Source organism: Culex pipiens, chromosome 3 (genome assembly GCF_016801865.2).
Source record: "Culex pipiens pallens isolate TS chromosome 3, TS_CPP_V2, whole genome shotgun sequence".
Lineage (NCBI taxonomy): Eukaryota > Metazoa > Arthropoda > Insecta > Diptera > Culicidae > Culex > Culex pipiens.
Window position 1 is genome coordinate 53,776,631 of NC_068939.1, and position 8,923 is coordinate 53,785,553.

The following is an 8,923-nucleotide window of genomic DNA, read 5'->3' on the forward strand; positions in this document are numbered from 1 at the left end:
CAAAAAGCATGTACGGATGAAAAAAAAAAGATAATGCACACCCCCAAAAATAACATCAATCTGGTGAGAGTCATATCCATATAACTAAATCCGCGCCCCAACCATCTCGGCTATCTCGCCGCTGTGAAATTGTTTGGATCAATACCGATATAGCTGCAAGTTCCCCATACATCGTATACAATTAATTCAGTATACGACGTTCGGGAAACCTACTGGTACATCGGCGTTGAACACATCAATTACAAGACGGTGGAATAGCCGAGATGGTTGGGGCGCGGACTTGGTAATCTGTATATGACTCTCTCTAGGTTGATGTTGTTTTTGGGGGTGTGCATAATCTTTTTTTTCTTCCATACATGCTTTTTGTGTACACGTTTTCTCATACAATATTACATGCTTTTGCTCACAAAGGTGATGTGCATGCTTTTGCATGCGATTTTACCATCGGATTTTTGGCTGTGTACTTTTAACATAAAATTGAGTTCTGCGACCCTATTTAAGTTTTATTTGAATGGTTACCCAAGTAGCACTCATAACTTGTCGACTGTTGATTAATAGTTAGACAGCTGTTTTGGATCAACATACGAGAAAAAATGTCAACGTTAGTTACATATCAGTTTGTTTCACTACTTGTATAACTGACTTATGTAACTCATGAGATGTGTGCTATGCAAGTGTTAAAACACATTCAACTTCACTCTTTTCCAACTTTTACACACAACATAGGCAACATGCACTCGCTCCTAACTCCATCCAATTTGCTGATTTTCACTATTAAAACAATTTATTTTTGAACACTTTTGATAGAAACTTACTTGCTCACTTCCTATTGAGCTATTTATCACTTTATTTCACTCGAAAACACTTTTTATGAGCTGTAATTGAACGTCAAAATGCTGATATGCCAAGATGCTGTTTCCTCATCTGCAATGTTTTACTCGAAAACAGTTTGTTGAATAAAAACAATATTGCACTGTTCGTTTCACTGCTTATCTAACATTGTCATGTGACGGCATCTTCTAAAAAATGGGCGTGGCCAACCATTCTATAAATAACCTTAGGTTTTCTCGCTTTGTTACACAAATGTTATCGGAGAATAGATTGTATAACTGATGCTCAACATACATATTCAACTTGACATTGCGTGTTGTTAGGTGGTGTAAATTTGTACATGAGGAATTTAGAGTTTCAAAAATGTTTATGTATTGAAGATTGCAATAGTTTTGATTGTTGACCGATTCATTTGTGAACATATCGCTGGTAAAAGCTACAAAAATTATCAGCTTATAGAGTTTATGATAGAGAAAACAACAAATCAAAATCATACCGATTTTCAATATTACTCCGTGGTACGGTAATCGAAATGACAGTTGAAACGGTTAGTTATAACAAAGTTATATAGTGGAGTTATAAAAACTGATTTGAAACAAACTTATATAACTTCAATTCCAATGACAGCCTTCGTTGGAATTAAGTTCTTTAGCTAACAAAACAGACAGCAAGCTTCTTATTGACGCTTGGGCCAGCATGTTTACTATGAAGCCCCGTGGAGAGATGTGGAAGCGCGCCTGGACCTGCCGTGGAGATAACAACAAATCGTCGAAGTCATCGGATCGAATCTTGGGACAGAGGAAGTTCATCAAAAAAGGAAAATTTAAAAGTTCTCCATGCAGGGAATTTCACACTAATCACATGCGCGCCATGATTGTTTTTCTTTTTTTTTAATTCAATTTCGAATTATTTTAAAAGAATCTTGCAGAAACAAGCGTACTTTTTTAATTAGCTTCGTCGTTGACTAAAATTCTAATAAGAAACGTTTGTTTACATGTAAGTTAGTCGACGGTTAGATAGCTGTTTTCAAGCTAACTTTCCTTTCCAGTGTGCGCTTTGATTTGACAGCACAGCCGTAAACCACGCCCCTTTTTTTCGTTGAATCTCTTGTTAGATGGCACAGTGTTGTCAAATACATTTGTACAACTTACTCTGATAACTTGCATCTTTTTGTGACAAGTTATACAACAGAAAAAAGTGCGCTTTTTCCAGTTCACAGGAGTTGTAGAACAAGTTGTGACAACGAGGCGGATTGGTTATACAACCAGTTAGGAGATACGTTTATCTGACAAAGTGTGCTGCTTGGGTAATTGCCTATTAATTTGCAAAATGCATTTTTTCAATATTTCATTGCCATCATTTTGGCTGCAATCTTGGATTTAAAAATTCTTAAATACTTTAGCGTAGCTAAGGAGTCATACATAAGTACGACAACCAAAAATATGACAGCGAAAAAAAAATTTATTCGATTATCCGAAGTAAAATTTTTCTAAAGCCTTCAGATAATCGAGTCTGGACTGTTTTGCAACGGCCTAAAAATATACTTCAAAATTTTTAAATCAAGCCTAACATTTGGAAATGTTCAAAAAAGTATAATTTAACCTTACTTATTTTGAAAACATTAAACAGAGCAAAAAATTTCGCATCAGTATAATTTTCTAATATTGCAAATGGAGCTGACTATTCATATTATTAAAGACATTTATAGACAATATCTCAGTACCAGTTGTTCAATTAACAATGTCTTAAAGAAAAATTCCGGGAATTTTTTTCTGCTTTTTAAAAATTATTTATTACAGTGCAGTCTTGTAAAAAAGTAAAAAAAAAGAACTTACAAAAAAAAATGCCGTTAAGTGCCTTCTTTTTGAAAACGATGAAAGCTATAAAAAAATTACTAATTTTATTATGCGTCTGAAAAAAAATCGTTAGCCCTTTACAACCCAACTCAGCCTCTAGACTGGCTTCGGTTTAAAAAATCGCCAAAAATCCATTTTTCAACAATTTTTGATCTTTAAAAAGCATTGGAAAGAAGAACTCCTGCCAGATTTTAGAAAATTTTAGGGTTGGAAATTTTACTTGTTTACCTCGAGGAGCAGGAAAAGAGGAAGAAAAAAGCAGCAGCGCCCCACCCTCCTCAGCGAAGTACGAGCGTAACCGTGACGGCAGCTGGTCATCGTACGGTTCCAGCGGACAGCTCAGCGTTCCCTCCTGGATGGGGGCGATCGTTCGCCAGCGTGGTCGCTGCCGGTAGCGGCAATGCGGCCCAGCAAGGAGTTACCGGGGAAGATCTCTTTACCCTGCCAGAGTTCATTGCTCTTGCAGGGGAGATGATGACGCGGTTTCGGACCTGCCGTAACAAAGCGGAGCAATTCCTGGCCCTTGGGGAGCTGATGATCAAGCACATCTATAAAGGATAAAAATCTGTGATCTAGTTCTAAGCTTTCTCTATTTCTATCCCCTTTCCCTTGCAATCTCAGTAAGTTTTTTTTTAATTTTTCTTACTCTTGGTGACACCTTTATTTACAAGCAATAATTGTTCCAAAATGGATTATGATGTAACACACAGCTGAAAGGATCTCCAAAACTCTGTTATGTACCTCAAGATACTTATTGTATCTTGATTATTCACCAATAAAACCGAATTGAAATTGAAAAGTTTTACTTGTTTTAAGGGATTTTCCAATATTTTTTTTTTAAATGTAAATTTTTTAGGGGTCAAATTTCGCTGTGTTTTTTACAAACATTTCCTATATTTTAAGTAAAAAAAAAGTTTGCAGTAATTTTTGTTGTCCCAGACTATGCCTCTAGCATTTTTTACAATTTAAATGATAATGGTGCCATTCTATTGCAGGACATGTAAAAATCAAGCAAAATAATAAAAAATGGTTGTAAAAAAAAAAAAAAACGAAACTAGTGGCACTACGCCCCCCGGGGCATGGCCTTCCTCTAACGTGGGATTTCTGCTCCAGCGCCTCTGACGAGACAGGAGAAACCGGGACCGACGTTTTACTTCACCATCCGATAGAAGCTCAGTGGATAAGGCGGGAATCGAACCCGCGTCTCATAGCATCATCGGGATCGGCAGCCGAAGCCGCTACCCCTGCGCCACGAGACCCAAATGGTTGTATAAACATGAAAAAAAAAAAATAGGCTAAATGTAATAAAAGGAGGAGCTAGGATAGGCCAAATACTACCAAAAAACAAACAAAACTAAACAAGAATTTAGCAAATTAAAATACTAGAAACGAAACAAGAAAAACCTAAAACAAAAGAAGTACAGTTTTTCGTAGAATAAAAGTTGCTCAAAATGACCTCCTGAACACGAGAAAAATAATAATTTCAGAAAATAAATTTTGGCAGTACAGGGTTAACCGGGTTTCCGACGATAGCATTTATTTAATTTCCTTTTTTTGTCCTTTTCATTTCCTAAAACAAAAAAAATGTCAATACTGAAAAAAACAATATTTTAGGAAATTAAGTTTAAGTGATAATAAATGAGACAAATAAACTGTGATATTTTCAGTGTACCCATATTTTCTGAACAGTCCTAACCATAAAAAAATAAGTTTGCCGAAAACAACGAGTCGATCAGAAAATTCCTTCCTAAAAAACAGAATTTGGAATATTCACATTCCCATTTTGTGTGACAAGCTCGCAAATTTGTATGGAGAATTGTATTAAAAATCAAATAATGTAAAATTGTTTCTTCTGACATAGAGAATGCATTGACAAAGTTTCATTCGAATAAAAAAAATCAGAATCTAAAATCTCGAGAATTACTCAATCGGTTTTTTTTTCTGACAGCTATCATAGCAGGCATATTACTTCTTAATCAAATTCAAATTTAAGTTTTTATCAAATTAATCGAGTCACCCTAAGTTATCCGTCAATGGTAGGAAATTCCGAGGTGACTAAATGTGTGAAATGTCGTCGACAGTCACAAACGGCTCGGAAGAAAATCAATGGTAGCGGAAAATGACCAAATATGTCGCTAAGGACACCACGCGGAGGTCAACGGTCGGTTTTCCTTTTGATTTGCTCAAAACAATTGACGTTGGCTTATCGAGATGCATTTAAAATTGAATAGAAATCTTTTGAAGAAAATTTTCTTAACCCGTAAGAAACCCCACAAACGATGACTCAATCCCAAGCTGAGCTGCAATAAGCTGATTCAATTCGCATGTGTCTGGCTTGAACCTTTCTCCGCTACTATATAGTTAGACATCTTTGTAACGTTCAAAGAAAAACAAATGCTTCCCGCGGTTCACAGTGCCGGTGTAACGATGATGATTAATACCAATCCATAACCCGGTGTTTACACCCACTACAAGCAAACCGTGCTTTGAACTTGAAACGTCCAAGTTATGAATGGCGGCTGTTCTAGAGGGGTGTTCTACTTATTTTGAAAATCTTACTTTGCTCCTTTAGAAACTCTGAATTTATTTAAAATTAAGTCTCTTTAAAATTTTAGAATATTGAATTAAATTTGAAATAAGTCGACTACAAAAATCGCAGTAAAAAGCAAGGATGTCGGATGCTGGCGTGAGTCACCCCAACAACCGACCAACGACGACCTTGAACTGTTTCCTCAAATCATACGCTTTTCGTTCAGTCAGTGGCCGTTGGTCAATGGTCGATCGATCGTCTGAACTGTGGTGGTGGTGGGTAGCGCCGACAGGTCGAAGAATTTTCAGCTCTGCAGTGTACTTTTACCGTTGGACTGTTCACCGACTGTGAGCGATTGATGGGTGGGGCAGGGTTGAAGTTTGGGGTGCTTTCAAATTGAATTCAGCAGTAATTTGAATAATAGTATTTTAAAAAAAATAAAAGTAATGATTTAATATTTTTTAAGTTATATTTCCCAGAATCTCGTAAATATAACTTTGTGATCAAGTTGGTAATTTTAAAATTATGAAATCCCACCCTGCACAAAAAAACCACACAAAAATTTCCCTTTCTTCGCAACCTTTCGGAGAACAAAATAAAAACTGGCGGCGCCAAGGTTGCACAGCTTCACTTTGGATGCAACTTGACAGGGCGCAGTTTTTCACACCCATGCAAGGCGGTTCAAAGTACGCACCCACGAAACCGGCTATTTTCGGGGAGGTGATCGACTGTTGGCAGTACATTTTAAGACAAATCATGCCGTGCGCTGCAAAAAAGTCGTCGATGCAACTCTGTGGGGGTTTTGCGAAGCGAAAATTTCTGTTTTGTGGTTTTTTACTTTAAAACAGACAACTTGGAATTGTATTTCGCACCTTTGAGCAGATTCCGAGGATACGTTTGAAAGTGAGCAGATTGTTGGGAAATGTAAAACATAAAGCAGAAATCTGTTTCCCCCTGGTAAACGCTTCAATCTCGAGAGTTAAAAGTGTAAACTGGTCAGGTTGGCTGAATCATAAAGCGGTACACTTTGTGAAATTGATTTATTGGACACATAAATTTATCGCTTTTGAAGAGGCCATTTTTGCATTGGCCTTAGCTTAAAGCATTCCGAGCTAGGTTTATTTGAACTGTAGACCAAACGAGGTAATTGATACTCGTTATTCACTTTCGCTAGATTGCTAGTGTATTAACGCAGATTAAGGCAGGTTATGATAGCTTATTTTAAAAGAAATTTGTTTAGGATTCATGCAATTTGTTTAAATGTATGAACAGCTTCAAATTTTCTTATTTTTTTTCAATTTTATTTCAATTTCAAATTATTCTTGGTTTTTGTTACTCTTGTTTTTTGTTTTTGGTTTTTAGTTTTTAGTTTTTAGTTTTTAGTTTTTAGTTTTTAGTTTTTAGTTTTTAGTTTTTAGTTTTTAGTTTTTAGTTTTTAGTTTTTAGTTTTTAGTTTTTAGTTTTTAGTTTTTAGTTTTTAGTTTTTAGTTTTTAGTTTTTAGTTTTTAGTTTTGTGTTTTTTGTTTTTTGTTTTTTGTTTTTTGTTTTTTGTTTTTTGTTTTTTGTTTTTTGTTTTTTGTTTTTTGTTTTTTGTTTTTTGTTTTTTGTTTTTTTTTTAGTTTTTAGTTTTTAGTTTTTAGTTTTTAGTTTTTAGTTTTTAGTTTTTAGTTTTTAGTTTTTAGTTTTTAGTTTTTAGTTTTTAGTTTTTTGTTTTTTGTTTTTTGTTTTTTGTTTTTTGTTTTTTGTTTTTTGTTTTTTGTTTTTTGTTTTTTGTTTTTTGTTTTTTGTTTTTTGTTTTTTGTTTTTTGTTTTTTGTTTTTTGTTTTTTGTTTTTTGTTTTTTGTTTTTTTTTTTTTTTTTTTTGTTTTTTGTTTTTTGTTTTTTGTTTTTTGTTTTTTGTTTTTTTTTTTTTGTTTTTTGTTTTTTTTTTTTTGTTTTTTGTTTTTTGTTTTTTGTTTTTTGTTTTTTGTTTTTTGTTTTTTGTTTTTTGTTTTTTGTTTTTTGTTTTTTTGTTTTTTGTTTTTTGTTTTTTGTTTTTTTGTTTTTTGTTTTTTGTTTTTTGTTTTTTGTTTTTTGTTTTTTGTTTTTTGTTTTTTTTTTTTTGTTTTTTGTTTTTTGTTTTTTGTTTTTTGTTTTTTGTTTTTTGTTTTTTTTTGTTTTTTGTTTTTTGTTTTTTGTTTTTTGTTTTTTGTTTTTTGTTTTTTGTTTTTTGTTTTTTGTTTTTTGTTTTTTGTTTTTTGTTTTTTGTTTTTTGTTTTTTGTTTTTTGTTTTTTGTTTTTTGTTTTTTGTTTTTTGTTTTTTTTTTTTTGTTTTTTGTTTTTTGTTTTTTGTTTTTTTTTTTTTTTTTTTTGTTTTTTTGTTTTTTGTTTTTTGTTTTTTGTTTTTTTTTTTTTGTTTTTTTTTTTTTGTTTTTTGTTTTTTGTTTTTTGTTTTTTGTTTTTTGTTTTTTGTTTTTTGTTTTTTGTTTTTTGTTTTTTGTTTTTTGTTTTTTGTTTTTTGTTTTTTGTTTTTTGTTTTTTGTTTTTTGTTTTTTGTTTTTTGTTTTTTGTTTTTTGTTTTTTGTTTTTTGTTTTTTGTTTTTTGTTTTTTGTTTTTTGTTTTTTTTTTTTTGTTTTTTTTTTTTTGTTTTTTGTTTTTTGTTTTTTGTTTTTTTTTTTGTTTTTTGTTTTTTGTTTTTTGTTTTTTGTTTTTTGTTTTTTGTTTTTTGTTTTTTGTTTTTTGTTTTTTGTTTTTTGTTTTTTGTTTTTTGTTTTTTGTTTTTTGTTTTTTGTTTTTTGTTTTTTGTTTTTTGTTTTTTGTTTTTTGTTTTTTTGTTTTTTGTTTTTTGTTTTTTTTGTTTTTTGTTTTTTTGTTTTTTGTTTTTTGTTTTTTTTTTTTTTTTTTTTTTTTGTTTTTTGTTTTTTGTTTTTTGTTTTTTGTTTTTTGTTTTTTGTTTTTTGTTTTTTGTTTTTTGTTTTTTGTTTTTTTTTTTTTGTTTTTTGTTTTTTGTTTTTTGTTTTTTGTTTTTTGTTTTTTGTTTTTTGTTTTTTGTTTTTTGTTTTTTGTTTTTTTTTTTTTGTTTTTTTTTTTTGTTTTTTGTTTTTTGTTTTTTGTTTTTTGTTTTTTGTTTTTTGTTTTTTGTTTTTTGTTTTTTGTTTTTTGTTTTTTGTTTTTTGTTTTTTGTTTTTTGTTTTTTGTTTTTTGTTTTTTGTTTTTTGTTTTTTGTTTTTTGTTTTTTGTTTTTTGTTTTTTGTTTTTTGTTTTTTGTTTTTTGTTTTTTTTGTTTTTTGTTTTTTGTTTTTTGTTTTTTGTTTTTTGTTTTTTGTTTTTTTTTTTTTGTTTTTTGTTTTTTGTTTTTTGTTTTTTGTTTTTTGTTTTTTGTTTTTTGTTTTTTGTTTTTTGTTTTTTGTTTTTTGTTTTTTGTTTTTTGTTTTTTGTTTTTTGTTTTTTGTTTTTTGTTTTTTGTTTTTTTTTTTTTTTTTTTGTTTTTTGTTTTTTTGTTTTTTGTTTTTTGTTTTTTGTTTTTTTTTTTTGTTTTTTGTTTTTTGTTTTTTGTTTTTTGTTTTTTGTTTTTTGTTTTTTGTTTTTTGTTTTTTGTTTTTTGTTTTTTGTTTTTTGTTTTTTGTTTTTTGTTTTTTGTTTTTTGTTTTTTTTTTTGTTTTTTGTTTTTTGTTTTTTTTTTGTTTTTTGTTTTTTTTTTTTTTTTTTTTTTTTTTTGTTTTTGTT

The 8,923-nt window shown here is 30.3% G+C and overlaps 1 protein-coding gene across 2 annotated transcripts in view; it reads right to left on the reverse strand.

Annotated features, from left to right (window-relative positions):
* Nucleotides 1–8,923, reverse strand: part of LOC120430654 (protein windpipe) — a 62,228-nt gene that overhangs the window by 9,203 nt on the left and 44,102 nt on the right. The window lies entirely within an intron of this gene.